We start from the raw sequence: 19,359 nt of genomic DNA, 5'->3' as shown, positions 1-19,359 counted from the left end.
AACTCGGCCCCAAAAGTATGTATCGTAATTACGCAGATGGTATACATATGTTGACACGCATATACGTTATTCGCTTTTCTATTTTCGACGACCGTGTTTCATCGGCAAACCACTGTTAATGCTCGATGCGGGACAAGCATAGGTATACCATACCAATAGCGCAGGAACGCCACGCTTGCGACGACACCTTTACACTTTATCGGAAAGCAACCGCGAGTTGTTTATTCGTTTTTACCCGGCAAAGGTAAGGAATTCCGGCGCGATATGTAATGCGATATATAGGTTCAGCGCTCCGCTAGCAAATTCCAAGATCACCCCGTTAAAGAGACGCTGTCCAAGCACAAAGCTCTGACGCGAACAGAGCAGTGTTGGGAGCCAAGCTGACGTCACTACGTCCAACGAACCGTGCCAAGGTTTCACGAACGGCCGTCGCACCGCATAACCATATCACCATATCGAAGTTTCGGCACCTTTTTTTTTGTTCTTTGATTGTTTAATATCTCTGATGACGTCGGGCGCACAAATTTTCACGCATATAGGTGTCGATAATCATCGGACGATAGCATCTCATAATGATACCGCACTACACACGTCGAGTGATGTTCGAGGAGCTGCAGGCTTTATTATTTTTTTTTTATGGCGATGAAGGCTTGCCCTTAAGGCATAATTCTTGGAGCGTGTATGTGTATTATATGTGTGCTGTGAGGCCTGTGTTGTGTATGAATTGAAGCAGTGTTTTGTGCAGGCTTTATCACTTGTGTTAATTACTATTACTATATATTTTTTGCGCTGCCTTGGAGTCTGTTGCTGGCGTGAGGTCTTCAGGCTGACTTTCGTCGCAGCGTATGGTAAAAAAGTAAAGGTCAAGGAGAAGCCTTTGCTTAACCTCGGTAGATCCTTGATCTTGCTGATGCAACAGCAAAAATGGCCTTAAATGACGGAACACTTGCGTACCATCCGATTCTCAAGGCCAGAATGTCATTTTTTTTCTCACCGAAGTTATGCAGGAAGCGGCAGCAAGACGTTGGGCACAACGAGAAAATCGCTACAAACGCCTTTCATGTAGGCTTCATCCCCACTGGACATCACACTTGCCGCATGGTATACAACTTAGCCATGCTAGCCTGCCGCACATGTAGGCTATAGATGTTGCCTTTACACGACAATACATATTTGCATCGCATCCGACTGGCGGACCCGCCAGACTGCGATGCGCGTTGTAATGTAACCGGCTGATACAGTGGAGAACATGTACCCGTTGCCTGTCCCAAATATGACGGTGAACGCAATAAGACTGTGAAACCCTTCACTTAACGCCAATTAACAACATGCGCCGCTGACTGACGACGTGTAACTGGGCCCTTGGTCGTACACGATATCAACGGAGCGAGCCATCAAGGCTCTCCCATAATTTTTTAACCAACACTGCGTTGATTTCACAAGAGTTATGAGAGCAAGTGTAAGCTCTGTCGGTTGATACACTCGGGATCTTTGCCTCCGTAAAGGGTCGACCGTCCAGTTGGCTGGGGGCGCTCCGATGAAGCATACGTTGGACGTCAAAGTGGGTGCATGCAGTCGCAGGGCGAGGTGCTCGATGAAGCGCTTTTCATCACAGTTACACCATGGTCGCGTATAGGGGAGTCAGCCATTCCAATGGAGAAGGATGGATGGAAACAACTTTATTCTGAATCCGGCAAATTTGACGACCCGGGCTTAGGTCTCCCATGAGGGGACTTCGAGGCCTTGCCTCGTCGCCGCCTCTCGGGCTTGCTGGACAGCCCACTCTTGTGTCTTGAGGTTGGAGCTGCGCAGAGTGGCGGCCCACTTCGACGCAAGAGCCTCCGGAGCTACTGCCATTGTAGCTGATGTAACCCGACACTCCCACAACATGTGTGACAGCGTCGCTCTGGTCTCCTGACATAATTTGCAAAGAGCAGTCGGGTATTGCGCGGGGAAAATGTGCTGCAATCGCACCGGACTGGGGAAGGTTTGTGTTTGCAATTGTCGCCAGATGACTGCCTGACGACGTTTCAGCATGGGGTGAGGTGGGGGCAACAACCGCCTGCCTAGCTGGTAGTGCTTGGTGATGTCATTGTACCTGACCAGGCGTTCTCGCGTGCATGGAGAAGGAGTATGAATTTGTGAAAGCTACACCTCCTGTCGTATGCAGCACAGCACTATACCTATACGGATTTTCTGTTATATGCGGGTATTCTTAGTCCCTCTTCGTCATTCCTTCTAATTGAATTAGAACTGTAAGGATCGTTTTCGTTCGAAATAGAGTTGGAGGGAAGAAGAGAAATTAAAGGCCAAGTGCTACGAAATTTCATATTAGATAAATTGTCTGTAAATGAGTATAGGATATATACTGTTTCACCAATCTCGCCAATGCTGCAGGCCTAGTAATTGTCTAGTTTGCTTATTAGCAGTTTTAAATAGCACGCAGGGAGACGACGCGTGCACTTGGTGGTGCAAGAGTTGGGGTCGGACATGAAATAGATGGTAGCTGGCCCATGCCGTCGTCCAACTCATCCACGCTGAGGACGTTGTTGAAGGGAGAGGCTTGTTCTCGTCGAGAACGAGGAATATGGGATTTATTTACAGTATCTACATGAAGAATGGAGAACGTTACAGTTCATCAGACTAGCATTACTGAAAGAGAAAGAGCACTGAGCAGCGGTAAAACGGCTGCTTAAAAACACTCTGCCCTGCCTAGATCCCTAGGTTAGGGAAAACGGCCGTTCAACCTTCGACAAATGGGAGCGTCCAAAGTCATCGTCGTCTACCCTCCTTTGAGGGAGAAGGTTCACACACTCACTTCCGCACAGGTTTCACTGAGCGCACCGAGGTGTCAGAGTTCTCGCAGACAGGGGTCTTGACCCGAGCAGTTGCCTCTTGATCCCAGGCGTTGATCGCCTCTTGATCCATTGAGCGCCTCTTGATCTTGATCCTCTTGAGCAGGCGCCTCAGACCCCGCAGTGAGTGGCCGCAGTGTCTGTCAATTGACTGTGACGACTTCTGGGGTCCCTGAGATCGCACCACAAAACACCGTGTTCCAGGAGTTCTTTTGCTCCAAACAAACCATGAAGGCGACGGCGAAGCAACTAACAATACTCTGTCCGCCGACCGTCACTAGACATGCCGGCGCCGTCTAGCTGTTGATGAGGCGCATTGTTGTCTTTACAAAGCGAGTCGTCGCAGTGGGCTGGGAGGGTTCGGAGGTCGCTTCTCCGAAGATCGCCAGCCACCGCAGGCCGATCGTAACAGTAGCTGGCGAATACGACGTAAGTCCACCCCATGGCCTCCGAGATTTCTCAGCGCCTCACGGCCTGCCATTGCGAGAAACAGCGCGTTCTCAGTCATACGTCATTTCCGGTGAGGGGTAATGGCTGTGTTTTCTTTAGTTTCGGTATAGGAAAAATTTCTGCGAGATTTTCGTGACGCATCCACTCGCTTCTCAAGCGGAAGATTTAGCACGGAGGTTCTTCTGCATCTACAGAATCTGAAAGCAGGCTTTCTTTACACGGTCAGTAATTCCGTTGAGGTTGCCTCTTTAAAAGAAAGTAAATGCTCGCTATGCGATCGATGTTTTTAGTGCAGAGCGTCGTAGTTTTATTGCAGAAGGTCGCAGAATTTCGGGCTCCAAATTTAGGTACTCGCGCCTGCATGTATAACTAGCGGTCTGAGCAATTGTGGTCTAAAACGGCAACCGCTCGAAACCCTGTAACCGTGATGTCAGTCAGTTACAGGGCTTTAAATGCAAGTTGAATGCGAGTGTGGTGCACTCTAAAAGGAGTTCCACCCTTTGGAGCTCATATTGTCCCCAAACGATAATCGTCAACGACCTTGCGAGCCTTACCACTCTTTATAGTGCTGCGCGCCGGGCACTTGCATGCAGGTCACGAAGGGCATGCGCGTTATCATTGCCACATATCATTATTTGCAGGAAAGCAGCGAGCGCAGAGCTTTAAAGAAAGGAAACGGAGGCAAGATAAATTATTAATATTGTTTGGGGACAAGATATGTCCCAACTAGTGCAAACTTATTTTAGGGTATATGTATGAACGTGTCATTTCACGTATCAGTCACCCTTGGTATCTAGAGTGGCATGCCGTATGGCCTGCTGAACATTTCCAGCATTGATCTAAACTCATGTCTTCATTCCCCAATAGCCTCCCCACGTATAGGGTAGCAAACTGGAAAGATCTAGTTGTCTTTCCTGCCTTATCTTCCTTCCTCTTGCTCTCTTTCTCTCTCGAACAGTTAATAAACAACCGCTCTCTCTTTCCTGTCAGTTCATATTGTATTAGTCTGTGTTGTAAACTCTTCGCAGATACGCAATGCGGAACTCCGCTCGTGACACCCTATTACACGTTAACTACTTTCCCACTCCGTAAGATACCAGGATTAAACCACTGTGTGCGCCACTGAACCACGCGGAGAGCCAATCAGCTGGCCAAGCAGTGGTTCAATAAAATATTCCTTCTCTACCTCACCTTACTAGCTGTTCAAACGCCGTCTCGCATTTTTCTCGTGGTGTGGACTTTGTGCGCTCGTTTTGCTGTCCTTTCTCCTTACACTGACGATTCGACTGCATCAGAAGCTGCCAGATTCAGCTGACGTTAGAAGAGCCGCTTATGTAATGAAAACGGTGGTATATGAACAGCTCATACCAAGCAGGCGTGGGTCACGATCTCTACAAAGCTCGTTCCAGGAAGCTACTCAAATGGAAAAAGTAATAACCAGCAAGAATCTGTGCCAATAAATCTGCGCATCAAAGCAAGGAGTGAGCAAATGGCTTGTTGCATTTGAGCACAAGGGTAAATAGTTTCTTCGATTAACATTATAACCTCATCAGTCAGTTGCCCCCAGTTACGTTTACATTATGTTCCTGCATCATTTTGCTCTGCCAGACCATTAAGTCAGCGCAGAACTTGCTTTTTTCAAGTGACTTTCAGCTCAATTCAGGTACTCATCATATAGTCATAACTTATGCCTCTTGCACCGCAACGCACCGCTGTTTTCCTATGCTATCGGCGGTAGCAAGGTGGAAGATACCCTTAATGCACACAACTGAAAAATGAATGTGCACGCACATACACAGGAAAAAATATAATACAAGAAGATCGGGCATTCCACTCGGTCTTCCGAAACAACGGCCTCGGTCAAGTGGTCATTTCTGCGGCGTTCTGCGCAGCCGTCGACATGTCCAACGACCCCGCAGAGAATACAGGGAACGAAGGAGCAATAAAGTGACGTAAAAGAAGCTATTTTCTAGCCTAAGCTTCGCGTGACTTCGCTTTCCTCCACCCAGCCGCGGGCCGTCCATTAGTCGAGGGAAACTGACATCGACACCTGTAGGGAGTGGGAGGGGAGTTGTGATACAAACTTGCCAGCCGAGCCCGACGCGAACCATTGCCTACACGTACTACGTGAACCCCTGCGAGAGACGAGGCGAGGCGAGGGTAAAGGGAGCCAAGAAAGTGAACGCGTTCACACACACGCACACACACACAAAATGTGTGAGGTAGGGCGCGAAGGGCAGCCCGGCAGGCTTGGCAGGCTGCCCGCCGAATTCGGTTTCGCCGAACGATTTTGCGATGATTTCGCCGCAGACCGGCAGACCAGTGGTGAGAAGGGTAGACTGCAAGAAAGGAGGAAAGAAACGAGAGAAAAAGGAACGGATAACAGATAGATTCAAATAGGCGTGAGCGAGAGAACAGGCGTACGCCCTGCGTACGCCCAACGGCGGGTAGGACGACGTTTCCTCTCTGCCTCTCCACACTCTCTCGACTCTCAGAATAGCCGAGCCAAGCCAAACCGGCGCGGCACGACGAGAGAGGAAGTAGCGGGAGGGCGGCGGTGAGGGAGGGTCTCCACCGCTCGGTTGAGGCCGGCGCGCGCGATGGACAAACACTCGTTTGTGCACCACCGCTCCCAGCGAGACGCGCCGCTTCCGTCCTGTGTGCCCGTTCGGCGTGTTGGCGCGGGTACGCGTGCGTACTCGATTGAAACTCGACTTGGCTACTTTGACAGTGCCATCGCTCCGTTTCGACGGCACGTGATCGGCCACTGCCGAAAGAAACTTCCGCGCCTCCGGTTCGTCGCTCGACTCGAACTTCTCGCGCCGCGTGTCTCGTCTCTGAGGAAGAAGCGAGCGTGTGTGTGTGTGAGCGTGCCTTGTCCTGCCCACGGTGGTGCTACGTTCGTCGCCCAAAAGTGTCGCGGCAGCGGCGACTATTTCGTCGCTTCGTATTTTGTGGCCGCGCCCACTCTTGATGTGAAGATCGACTCGAGGGAATCGCCGTGTTTGAAAGTGACGCACAGCAGAAGTGCCGAGGTTTGCGACGGGGAGCCGTCTGCTTCTCCTTGCCGGCCCGACGTTGCAGCCTCCTCCGAAGCCGGCAAGTGGTCGCCAATTGGGAGCGGCAGCTGAACGAGCCGAGTGATTGGTGGTGATGGATCGCGTGCTCGAGCCGTCAGCACAGCGGAAGCCGTGCTCTTCGCGCTAGATCGTCGCCTCATCCCGATGCTGTGAGTACGTGGACGCTCCTCAGTCGCTTTCTCTGACTTCCGATCGAAAGGGTGCAGTACTTGCGTTCGTCGTGGTCTGCAATCAACCAGTCTAGCTACTACGGCACCGATCTATTTTTGTGTGGCGAAGGGTATCATTCATCTTGATTTACGATTAGCACCTTTCTTGCTCGACCTGGAGCAGTTTGACGCTATCTTATCAGTCTCGGTCAACAGTGTGTGGTAGCTCCCGGCAGAACGCGCGCCTAGGTGGCTTTCTCATTTGTGACGTCATGTGTAGTTAGCACTTGTGGTCGTCTGCGCGCTGCTTAAGCGCTCAAGGAAGGGAGCGAATGTGCCTTCTGATGAGGCAGTGATGTTTGTTGATTACATATTCGTTGCATCAAACAATGGTACCGATCGACTAAGCATTGCACAGCTGAGTGCGTCGTTAGCGGTTCGTTTACTTCGACCTTTCGTTTTGTCAGACGAATAAAAAATGTCAGTTTGCCCGAAAATCTACCACACTTAAGCAGGCGCTTTAAAGATACTGGAAAAAAAAAAGAAAAACTCCTGCTGGTGTTTCAGTGAGCCAGGTTAACTCGGAAAGCCGACGTCACCCAGCCCAGTGGCAGTGACATTGCGCTGCTGAAATTGAGGTCGCAGGTTCGATTCCTACCTCGGCGGGCGCATTTCCGAAAAATCCGGCGTGCCTCGTAAAACAACAGGTCGCGGCTATGGCACGCGTAAAACCGAAGCATTCAATTACGAAATTTTAAGTCGGCGCCAACATCCGGGTTTGCCACCAGTTGCGCATGCGCCGTAGCAGCAAACCTGCGCGTGAAAAAACGAGCACCAACCGATGAGTGTGCGGATTTCCTGCTGAAACAAAAAATAGATTGTTATATGTGTTCCTTACACAGAAGTCTGGGCGCTTCGCGGACTTGTGACGGTTTATCGCTTTAGTGCAGGATGTCTCGGAAGCAACCCCGGAATCGCGGTTGTTCGCTGTACCTCCGTCGAGCGTTCCTTTTTTTTTTCTTCCGAGAAGTCGTCGTATCTCCCGTCCTGGAAAGTCACGTGCGCGTTGATGAGCTCATTTCTTATATATATATATATATATATATATATATATATATATACTGATTGTCGCAATCCTCTACTGATATTAGAGAGTCTTGGCCACGTCACATTTCACTGTTTGGATGTCCACTAAAACGTGACAAAACCTGTTTGCCTGGATAAAACAGCGACTGTGGAGAAAGGACAAACTGTAATTTTTCTTGGAAGGACATGCCCGCAGTCAGCTTCACAGATGAGTCATTTTGCTTTACGTACAGCAGCCGCTGCTCGGTATTCATTTCATATAGGAGGCTATCGTTTTACCGTAGCTTTCATTTCACACGTTTTGCACATTTCAAATAAACGCGGGCATCGTGTACGGAATGCCGTGACGATCGTCTTTGGTGAACGCGGTAGAGCTGTGCGCGGTGCAGGGACGCCGCAAATTAAAAAAAAAAGGAAAAAAATTATGTGCTCTTCTTCTGGCCTTTCCGGTGCCTCTCTGCGCATCGCGACGCCGAAAGGGTGCTCTGGGTGAGGTCAACTGGGCAAACAATGTCGACTGGTCGACCTATGCGAACCTACGACTTCCGGTTCTTCTGATAGCGTGCCTCCATGCAGCTCTTGCACTTGTAGTCAGTTGTGTTGCTTGCATGTATGCACACGTGTTACTTATTTCATTTCATTAAGGACCCCGTAGTAGGGGTATTACATGGGGGGTGGAAATACAACATATACAAACAAGTGTTATAATGCATTCAATTCTGTTAATAAAAAGTTGTTACATCTCGAACAAATTGTGAAGAGCAGGTGATGGCAGCGATTTGATGAGGAAGGCCATTCCAGTCTTTAGATGCTCGGTAGAAAAATGAGGCTGAAAATGTATTTGTGCTTGAATGTGGTTGTGCTACGTGTTGGGGATGCGATTTCGGTTTGCGATTCGCAGTACGACATACTCGTGTTATAAGTGCACATTTACAAAAGTAAAAAAAAAATAGAAAGAGAAAATTCGCTCTCATCGGCAGATGAGAGCGAATGAGAGCGGTAAGTGCATCTGCTCTCGTCGGCAGATGCACTTACGGCTGCTTACGTGTGGGAACGCGAATACATTATACCGTTCGTAGACCTCGGAACGTCACGAATGCGCTCATTTTATACACTCGTGACGTGGCGCCACTTCCTCCCCATTGGCTGCGCTGTCACGTGTCCCGTGACGTACATCCTAGGCCAGACGTTTAGTCAGCCAAATGGCTGGGACGCGACGTGTGCAGTGACGCATGCGCTAGGCACGCCTTTAGATAGCCAGAATCAACGTTACTGGATTAGCTAGTTAATCTATAATAACTTTGGCCAGAACCGTGGAGCCGCCGTGGCGCCGGGGAAGCGTTCTCGCCTCTCACTCCAGTGGTCCGGGTTCGACTCCCGCACAGACCGAAGAGTACTAAATTTTATTTCGAAGCCATTAATTTACTGTGTTTACAGGAAACTTCCCGAGAAATTTGACGTCAGTCCGAGCATTTCTTGACCTGTTTTTACTCTTTGTGCTGTCGGCCATTTTGGTGCCTTCTTACGGTCACGCCTACTGCGACAGATTTTCGCTCAATGGGCCATATATTGCTTTCGCAATAATAACACGCACACACACATAATGCAAGCCCCTTTTTCCGGACTGACACGATGCTTCGGCTCTCGTCGTTCTGGTAGGCGCCGGTGATGCAAACGGCAGTGGCGCTTCGCAGCGAAACTCGGCGGTATATGGTATCATGTTGCGGGTCTGGTAAGACGCCGGCGGGTAGAGAGGGCTTCGTCCGTTTCCTTGTAGTTTCTCTTTTCTATTTAGCTTTTTTATTTCTATTACAATATACCTTACAGGTTCAGAAGGGCATTGCCTAAGGGGGCACATGCAAAAATCGTGAAGAACTCACGAATTATGTAAGAACAAATTACACAACAATAATTACACAAAAACAGCGAACTTGGGCGGTGGGCTTCCGGGCCTCAAACTGCGTATTCTAAACAAAACGGGCAGTGAACCGCACTTCCTTCACAGCACGGGGTCCATCGCGTCACTTCTTCACAGGAGCACGGGCCGGCACAGCTGCGACAGCGAGTAGACGAAAAACGCGGGATCATGGTAACTGGTTGCGGACGGCATTTACGAAACAAGAGAACGAGAAAAAAAAAAGCCACCGCCCAAGCATTCCGTACGGATGTTTAACCAGCGAAGCTGAAACGTGCGGCCCCGGTGTTTATCACTGGGTTAATCCCGACGGTTCATTAAACGACGGCTTCGTAGGCTACCGGATGCTCGGTACGCTGTTGCTGCTTGTGCTTGGCAGCACGAGCCTGTTCTCGTGCCCGGACTGCAGCATCGGCACGAGGTGGACGAGCTCGTTCCCGGTTCTGCTTGCGGCGTTGCTGATCGAAAGCTGCCTGCTCCTCCGGAGTACGAATGACGCGCGGCCTACCCATTTCGGAGCCGGAGAGAAACTGCTGCGCGCGCGCTCGGCTGCGACGGAGGGCAACGACGTCACTACTGGCGCAGCTAATCCAACATCACCTGCTGAGCACAAGGCCTTTTCATTCCGATCCTTGACGCCATGTTACCTGGCCCGACTGCCATAAAATCTAAAGGGAGTGCTCCCGAGTAGGCAACAGTGATTTTGACGTCACCGTTTTCCTCACGCCAGCCTTGTCAATGGAAATTCCCGGCAAGGTAGCGTGACGTCATGTATTGGAGTAAACAGGCCTTGTGCTATCTAGGTGGTGTTGGCTAATTGCGCGCCTCTTCCCGCCCCCTTCTTTTTTTCGCGCACGCGCATGGTGTTGCGCCGGAGGAGTTTTCGGCGTACAGGCGACGGACAGATGAACCAATCGGCTAGCCATATACAGCTTCGCTATAAAACGCAGAAGGTGGAGATCGTGACGTAAACGTGACGTACGCCCTCGGCTCTAATAGGGAGCAAGGCAGGAGTACAGCGTCGCTGTGGGCGCTGTTCGAGGTAATGGTGCAGATCTTCAGCAATCGAGAGGGTATACGCTCGCCTGCTCACACCATCAGCTAGCAACATTTAATTTGCTTGAGCTTCAGCTTCTATTAAATTAGCTTGTTTCTTCCTTCCTTTCGTTCTTTCGTTTTTTTTCTTTCCTTTTTTTAGTTACTGCAGCAGAGCGCTCCCTGGACGTCCTTGCACGACTTCCAGCATATAACCAGAGTTTCTGTCCAGGCCTTGTGTGAGGGGCTCTTCAATAAATAAACGCCTTAATGTGCCATAGCCTTCTTTTCTTTTATTCGTAGGATTTGCCGTAAGTCACGTGGTAGTAAACGTTGTCGAGAAGGGGCATCAAATAAACGTCACATATCCTCGTGTAGTGCAGATACTGGAGCAATGCTGGGCCCTTTACTCAGCGGGCATGTAGTCCTCTGGAACGTTAGGCTTCAGTTTGGCCACCTTGTGCCTCTTGCGCCTAATACCGTGAACGACCACAGGCACAGCCACGCACACACAAAAAAATGGCTGTGGCTTAGGTAAGGTTAAGCCCAGGATGCGAAGCATACTAGCCTTTATTTTAGTTGTTGAACCACTGTTTAGCCTGGTGAACTGCTGTTGCTTGACTATATTTGGTTCGGCTAGACGAAGAAACAACTCATGCATTACTTCTTCGCCTTCAAGAGTGGAACGCGACAGCGTTCCCGTCGACCCGCCAAGGGGTGTAAGACAATGGGCTACAGGGCAGCGACTACGCGCCCCGCATTGGACGCGGTGAGCGTCGAGCAAAGCAGCGTTCGGCGCGGCAACGAAATGTGCGCCTGAGCAAGAGACGCACGCCTTAGAAACAGCTCGTTTCTAAGGCAACACCGCATTCACTAGAGGCGCTTTTGTACCGCGTTGAAGCATCGTAATCGTGGCTCAGTGGTAGCGTCTCCGTCCCACACTCCGGAGACCCTGGTTCGATTCCCACCCAGCCCGTCTTGCAAGAGTTGAGCCAAAGCCACATCTCCTCTGTCGTGACGTCACGGTGTCACGTGATTTCATGGTCACCGCCGCGCCTGAGGAGCTGGGTTGAGCCCTCGTAATATGCTTCGCATAAAAATGTGATGAATGTCCGCCGTAGACACAGGAACCGGGCGCTTAGTCGACGTCGCACGCTTAGTCGACGTCGTAGATTTGTCGCTTCCGGATGTCCGCCAGGTTGCAGCAGGTGAAGTCGTAGCTGGCATTACGCTAACCCTATGTACATGTCGTTCTTAATTCGTGTTAATATCTATACACCGAGGCAATTATTACAGTCTACGTCAGCCTTCGTGGCGCGAGTACGTCTTTTCGACTGCGTCAGAGACGGCAGCGTTTGCGGCGTGCGCGGTCTGCGTGACTAAAGCGAACGCGTAGCTTTCGATTTCGACGCACTCTCGGCACCGAGGCAGGAAACCCATCGATCTGCGAGTTCCGATCGATCACCCAGTGGCACAATTGGTTTGCCGCAAGTGAATGTATGCCCGAGAATCTGCGTGTCCGCTGTCTTCCTCCCTTATTATTTTTTTTTGCTTTTCCGTAGAAGTGTGCGTGCAGAAAATATAAAGTGCGCTGCATTATTGGGAAGCTTTCTTTTTCTTTCTCGCGATATTTCCGTCATTGCCTTCATTAATTCTAATGTATTTGTCGCGTGTCACAAACCAATGGCATATTCGACTGGTCACTTTCGAGCGTACTCGCCCTGCTGATTGCATTATGACCGCATGGTCGAAATCGGGTGCTCGGAGCACGTTCCCCCATGGTTTATTCAGAGCGCCAACCCGCCTTGGTTTGTCAGTGGCTATGGTGTTGGGCTGCAATAAGCAGGGGGTCGCGGGATCGAATCCCGGCCAGGGCGGCCCCATTTAGATGGGGCCGAAATGTGAAAGACACCCGTGTACCTATAGATTTAGGTGCACTTTAAAGAACCCCAGGTGGCCGAAATTTCCGGAGTCCTCCACTACGGCGTGCCTCATAACCAGAGAGAGAGATAGAGAAAACAAGGGTAGGAAAGGCAGGGAGGTCAACCAGAACAGCATCCGGTTTGCTACCCTACACTGGGGGTGGGGAAAGGGGAATAGAAAGAGGAAGAAAGGGAGAGAGTAAGTACTGAGTACGTGTGGGAGAGACACCATACACAATGACACTATAAACGGTCCGTTAAGCCCGTGCACTTCAAGTACCGCACTAGTGCACGAATCGCTTTTCGAGCCAGTGACGGGTGTGGCCACGGTCCGAGTATCTTTGACTCGGTGAACGGTCTCGAGTCCAGTCTGCGTAAAGTTGCCCGCAGAGAGAGGCGTTGGACATCGTAGTGAGGACAGGTACACAATAGGTGCAATAACCAGAAAGTGAGTTTGGTGCCTAAAACCACATAATTTAATTATTCAGAGCGCCGCGCTCTCACCTTCGATCTGGGAGCGCGCGACCGAGGTTCGACAGAATATCCTGGCCACCGCGGCTCGTCCGATCGTTCTGGAATTAGCTGAACGTTCAATTGGTGCAGGCTTTATCAGACTCCAATCTCGAGAGGCCTCAGCATTGTTTCAAACCGAGTTGGAGCGCGATATACAGGAGCTGTATACTCGAACGTACCGTGAGCCGCGGTTTGTTGCATATCTTTTGTTCAACATCGAAAAATGTCGATTATCGATAAACATCGCGAATAATTTTCGCGTTTACGTATTACACTTCGCGGTGTATACCGCAGACATAAGTGGCAGCAGTGCGCCACTATTGCATAGCGACAACTTGTGACGCTTTGTTCAACCACGTGTTGAGAACGGTTTTTTTTTTTTTTTGGGGGGGGGGGGGGTATTGCACGAGTGTGGTCGTCGAAGGAAAACGAACAGAACGGCCTATGTTAACGATTACGCTACTGTCGGATCTTTACACCGGCAGCTAAGTAGCCTACGGATGGTCGTCGCGAGATACCGTCTCTGTGTGCTGTGGCTAAGCACACAGCACCGGGAGATGGCGTCACCAGCGTCTCCGCTACTGTCTTCGCCTCGTGTATTCTCTAAACGGCGATGCGCGTACGAACAAGCTTAATACCGTGTGACGTAGATATAATCAGCAGCGCTGGTGGCGCCGCCTTGGGGCTCTGAGCGCCGCCACTGAGTCCAAAAGTATTATGGCGGTGACTGGCTATACGGACTACTTAGCTGCCGACACAAAAAAGTTTGTGCTCTGTGTCGTTCCTGCGCTTCGTTTTGATAAGTAAATCGTGCGCTTCGAGGCGCATATTTATTGCTTTAAGAGGGTATTTATGTATCGTTTGTCCTTTTACTGCGAAAAACCGTTCACGGGCGAAACTATGTAGGGGCAAAGTAACAGACGGCCGATTGCCCTGTGTGTGTGTGTGTGTGTGTGTGTGTGTGTGTGTGTGTGTGTGTGTGTGTGTGTGTGTGTGTGCGCGTGCGTGTGTGTGTGTGTGTGTGTGTGTGTGTGTGTGTGCGCGCGCGTGCGTGTGTGTGTGTGTGTGTGTGTGTGTGTGTGTGTGTGTGTGTGTGTGTGTGTGTGTGTGTGTGTTTGTGTGTGTGTGTGTGTGTGTTAATCGACTAGACACTAGCAGCAGCCACGCTCAGCAAAGTTCGGGAGGGTTAGCAAAAAGAAAGACAAGTTTAACTTGAAGAAATATTAAACGTTAACTGACGTTTTTCGCCGGTACAGGTACTTACGCTACTCTGGTTGCACGGTTCGCCGCCACAGTTCCTGTTTCGATTCACTTTCGGTGACCGCTGAAGAATTCGGTGCGAGATCCGCCCACGAAACCGCTGTATAAACCTGCCCTAGCTGTGTGCGTCCGCGCTCCATGAAAGAGGTGTTCCAGAGACATTGCCGATAACGAAAGGATTTCGCCTTGGCAACGGCGTCCCGGTAATAGGGTGCTGTCCAAATCGACGCCCCAGCGATGGTTGCCTCCGAGTAACAGAAACATGTCCCGAAGGCTGTGCTTTTTGCTAACTGTGTGCGCCGGAAGCAATTGCGGAGGCGGAAACACGTCACAGACGCCATGCTTTATACACCATATCTACACATGTACGCGCATGTATACGCGAAGTTCTCGTCGTTGAAGGGTGCACGTGCACTGCATTCGCAATTATCACGAACGTCTGTTCGTCAAACTCGACTGGCAAGGTGCCACTCTTGTGACGCCACTTCTCTGTTAATTGGCAGCTTTCTCTAGTGTATTAGTATCATGCACGACTATAATATTCTCAGTGCTTTAGAATAACCGTAACATGTATTTGCCTTTCCGTCATGTGTTGTTGTTGTCGACCCAAATGCCTTGCGAAGGGTTTATCGGCCCAGTCGAGCTGTTCATAACAGCGTTTAGTCTATGAACCCATACGAAACTGTTATTTCTGGAAAATGAATGCTTTGATTTGATTACCTCATTTCCTCCTTCATTTATGACAGACCTTGCCCTAGTATTTCAAACATCATATTCATGACGCAGCGAAAAAAAAAGAAAGAAAGAAAAGAAAAAGAAAGGAAATGAAGCAAAGCAGTCATGTGTACGTTTCCGTGTCACTTTTCCGTGTTGCCGCGGGCAAAACGTATTCACGAGCCTCATGGCTCAAGCTGCAGAGGCGCGGCGGCTCCATCCTTGCGCTTGTTTCTCCCGAACCCGGAGCCAAGCGTGTGCTTCGCTTTTGACAGCAGGTTGCAGTGCGCGCTCCCAGAGCACAGCTGCATGCGCTCTCAAGGTATAGGCGCAATATACAGGCTGCATGCGTCAGCGCTTCCTAAACACGCGGCTGGACACGAATCGCGCCGCCGTTTGGTACTGTATTGGAATGCATCATGTAACCGCACAAAAACAAGGGATAAAGAAGGCATACCGCGCCTGTCTTGTGTGTTCCTTCTTGGTCCCTTGTTTTTGTGCGGTTACATGATGCATTCCAATAACGACCACCAACTAGCCCGCTTATCCCTGTTAAAAAAAGTTTGGTACTGGTTCCTGCAGGGCGGTCACGTGACCTGTTGGTTAGAATAACAACCGTCCACGTTTCCGCGAACTGCGTTGCTCGCTGCGGCGTATGGACGTGGTTAATTGCACCATGCGCTTGGTGGCGGAGCCAATATAGAGTGTTTTTATGATTAGGGGGACGTAAGCGTTGGGGCCCCCAAGCGCTATAAGATGGCCCCAGCGCTTGCGTCTCCCTTATCTAAAAACTCTCCAATAGCCGGGTCGAACCACCAGAGGTCGTATGCCGCTGCAGTACGAGTGAATGAACGAATCAGAGAAGATGAATGAATGAACGCTCGGGGGATGAAATAACGGATTATATAAGTAATGGACAAATGAAAGAAAACCGAATGAAGTAATCAGCGGCATTAATGAATGAGTGGACGCATGAATTAATGAAATAGCGAAGTTAACGGAGGAACGTATTAATGAGCGAACAAATGAAACGATGAATGAATGAATGAACTAATCATTAATTGGATGAACGACTGGAGTAACGTGATGATAAATAATTGGCTAAAGAATAAATGAAAAAACGCATATGCGATAAAATAATACATTAGTTAGAGAAGTGATGGCTGAAATAACAAGCGAATGCAGAAACAAAGGAGTAAGTGAGCCGATAGCCCAATCAACGAAAGAGCGAGAGTGTGCCAATGGATGAGTGAACGGAGGAATGAATTAGCGAGTAAACGGAATAACTGATTAGGACCATCGATGAAGCAAGCAAATGAGTAACAGATGAATGACTGAGTGAACGGATGATTCAATGTAAGAGCGATTAGTTCAACGAATAAGTGAATGAAGGAATGAATTGAACGAGCCAGTAAATGGAATAGCAAGCAAATGAACTAGTAGAAGAATCGATGATGTAGATGAGCAAATGTAAGTTGCTGACTAAGTGTGTGCGGCGAATAAATTAAATTTTTTTTAAGTTGCCTTGTGGCGAAGGAGAAACCGAGGATTAAGATGGGGGAGGGAGAAGGATCCTATGGCGAGCGGGATCTGTTGCTGAAACGTTCAATTTACTAATACAACTTAATTCAGTAGTGCTATCTATAGTAAAGTAAAACTCCGAATCGTTGTTTTCTGGTAGAAGTATTACTTGGAAACTTCCATTTCAGTTAATTTCGTGGTAATAGATTGGTTATTACAACATCAAGTGAAGGGAGTTTCGTGTTTCTTTAAAATTTCGAGACAGAACCATAGTCTTTAGAATTTCACGCGAATTTCGCAGCGAACGCCGATACGTCAGAGTGTAAAGTCTTTCCCAGTATTTTCTAATATTTGAGCCGTTTTGTGCGAGTGTAAGCGTTCTTGGAACTTGCCAAGTTCAGTCTTGGGCTCTTCTAGAGCGCAACGCAATCGGTCTTCACCGAGCAGGGACCGTGAAAATCTGTGACGTCACGACGAGCTTGGGCGGAAACTTCAAGGCGGCGTTGCCACAAGTGGCCTGCCTATGTTTACCAATACTCTTGCCAATACTGTTGTTTTTGCGATAAGAGTCGCCTTTATGGTATTGTAAACGGTTAATTTGCTGAAATAGCTGGGAAACAAATTTTGTTCTATTTATGTTCCTTTAAGTTAGCCGTCTAGTTGAGTTGTAAACTTGCTGCGTCGCGGTATGCTGTCTCAAACCTTTACTTCGACATGAGATACCGCGGAAACACAGGCAAGGATAGCCGTAAAACCCCAAAACTCTTCTCGAGAAAGAAGTGCTACGCAGTATATACAAGGCAGATGATAAAAGAAGAAAGAAAGAATGAACTGTTTATGAATCCGCAAAGTGGAGGGAGATTTCATGAAAGAGGAAATTGGTCTTCTACCTGGCAGTGGCACAAAACTACAAACGAAACGCGTACGTTTTTTTTTTTTTTTCCAGAAAGGATGCCTCGTAGTTGACGGAAATTCGTTCTGCTCTGTGGTGGGCCAGCAGAAAAATAGGTCCTGCTCGATGTCACGTAGTCGTGCCGTTAAAGGATAACACGCCAGCTGCCAAAGGCGAGAGTGAACAAGTTGACTATTGGGTTAACGTGGCCGGTGCCAGGAGATATAACAAGCAACACTTAAGAAAGCACGACGTTATCGGCGAGCGTAGTGGTCGGTCGTCGAAATCTGATGTATGCGGGTCAAGTACATCGCCCTATGTGTACATGACTCGTATCGTAACTAGGCTCTTGACTGGTTAACATCCCTGCCTTCCTTTTCTCTCTCTCTCTCTCTCTAGCACTTTCAAGCGTAATTACTAGTGGCCGTATATGTTCCAGATTGTATGCACATAGTGGCACACTCCCTACAAAACCTTGGCTGCGAGAAAAGGGCATTTTTGTTGCCTGGTCTGTAGACTGCATCATCTGCAAAAAGCCGGAGACAGTTGAACACATATTTCTGGATTGCTGTGATGCAGTCTTTCTCTGGGCCATCCTCCAGAGGACCTTGAAGAAAGACTTGCCCATTACCCCGTACGGCATCCGTTTTCTGCCTGTCAAGAACGTAGGGGGTGTGCCCTACGACATGTTCATGGCACTAGTACTCCACAGCGTGTGCAGGACGCGGATGGCCGTGCGCAACGAGGACTTGAATTCGCGACCGGCACGAGAGTATTTCATTGAGAGTGTAGAATACTTGAGAGAAGTGTACACAGTTCAAACTGAAAAGCCTGAGTGGTACCCCATTTTAGGGGAACTCTCTATGATGAAACAACTGCGTTTTTAACCCCTTACGTGCTGAAGGTGATGTGACAGCACTTTTAAAAGTGACAATGCACTGTATCTGCTTTTGTTGTATGCCTAGCAGGCAATAAAGAAAAAAAAGTATGCACTACCGTTCGCGTCGCGCGCGTAATTTCATTAAACGAGGTTATTTGGCAACGGACCAGAATTCGCAGCGCTTCCTGTAGGAAGCATGTAGCCATCTCCGGAGCTGCTGCTGTCGCGTGCACCATTTTCGATAGCGTCACCGCGTTCTGCGTCACACGCCGTGTACAGTCGGGAGACGTAATTACTTCCTCTCTGCTTTGACGAGGAGATGCGACGCTGAACGCAGATGTTCGTGCTCCTCGCCGACTGACAGCTCGCGCGGCCGAACCGCGCCTGGCGAGAAATTTTGCGCGACCGAATTTAGGGGCTCGCTCGCGTGGCTTCGGTCTTGACAGGGTTGTAGCACGCCCGCTTGCAGCTGCGCTTCCGTTGCGGGGTTTCCTGCGCGAAAATTACCAGACGTAACTATGGCGCTGCGATCGTCCAGCTTGTTGTGTCTTCAGCCGTTCGTGTGGCGCTATTTGTTACGCTGAGGCTCTGTTCCAATACTCGCCTTGGACGGCTAAATAGGCGTGCTAAGTGGACAGCGGCCATCTTACGTCACTTTCCAGTTCTGGCGAAGCCGGTGAAAGAGACAGCTTCGCGAAGGCAGCATCGAAGTCCAAAACTACGCAGACTGTTTTGCTGTCCAAACAACATGGCGGCTGAGCAGAAGGCTTGTCAGGTCGACGACAAGGCCGTCTCCTCCTAGCATAACAGTCACGCCTCAGGGGCCTAATTAAAGCGACGCTTCGTTTCTTTTGCACGTTCGCCCACGTAAAGAGAGCGATAATATGTGCTTTTCTTAGCTTTTTCCTTGTCAAACGCCAGGTGGCGTCATGTCGCAGAGGCGTCCTCCAGGCGTAACGAAACTTGGGGTGCAGCAGAAGACGATGGACGAAGAAAGGGTCACGCAACACACTTCGTCTATCGTATTTTGCTGCGCTGTAAGTTTGGATGCAGTAATTGCAGTGCCACCTAGCCCAACTATCCATCC

General features: G+C 49.5%; 1 protein-coding gene across 3 annotated transcripts in view; it reads left to right on the top strand.

Annotated features, from left to right (window-relative positions):
- The window catches only part of LOC135921044 (galactosylceramide sulfotransferase-like), a 120,915-nt gene that overhangs the window by 22,272 nt on the left and 79,284 nt on the right, over positions 1-19,359 (top strand). Inside the window, exon 1 of one of the 3 annotated variants that reach the window (XM_065455356.2) lies at positions 5,982-6,534. The exons of 1 other annotated variant lie outside the window; for it this stretch is intronic. The gene's annotated coding sequence lies outside the window, so the exon portion shown is untranslated. Of the gene's footprint in view, positions 1-5,981; positions 6,539-19,359 lie in introns of those variants that run through there. One more of the 3 variants, XM_065455357.2, reaches the window with a different exon arrangement.

This window comes from Dermacentor albipictus, chromosome 6 (genome assembly GCF_038994185.2).
Source record: "Dermacentor albipictus isolate Rhodes 1998 colony chromosome 6, USDA_Dalb.pri_finalv2, whole genome shotgun sequence".
NCBI lineage: Eukaryota > Metazoa > Arthropoda > Arachnida > Ixodida > Ixodidae > Dermacentor > Dermacentor albipictus.
Note: the sequence above shows the minus strand (reverse complement) of the source record. Positions and strands in the feature narration are given on the sequence as shown.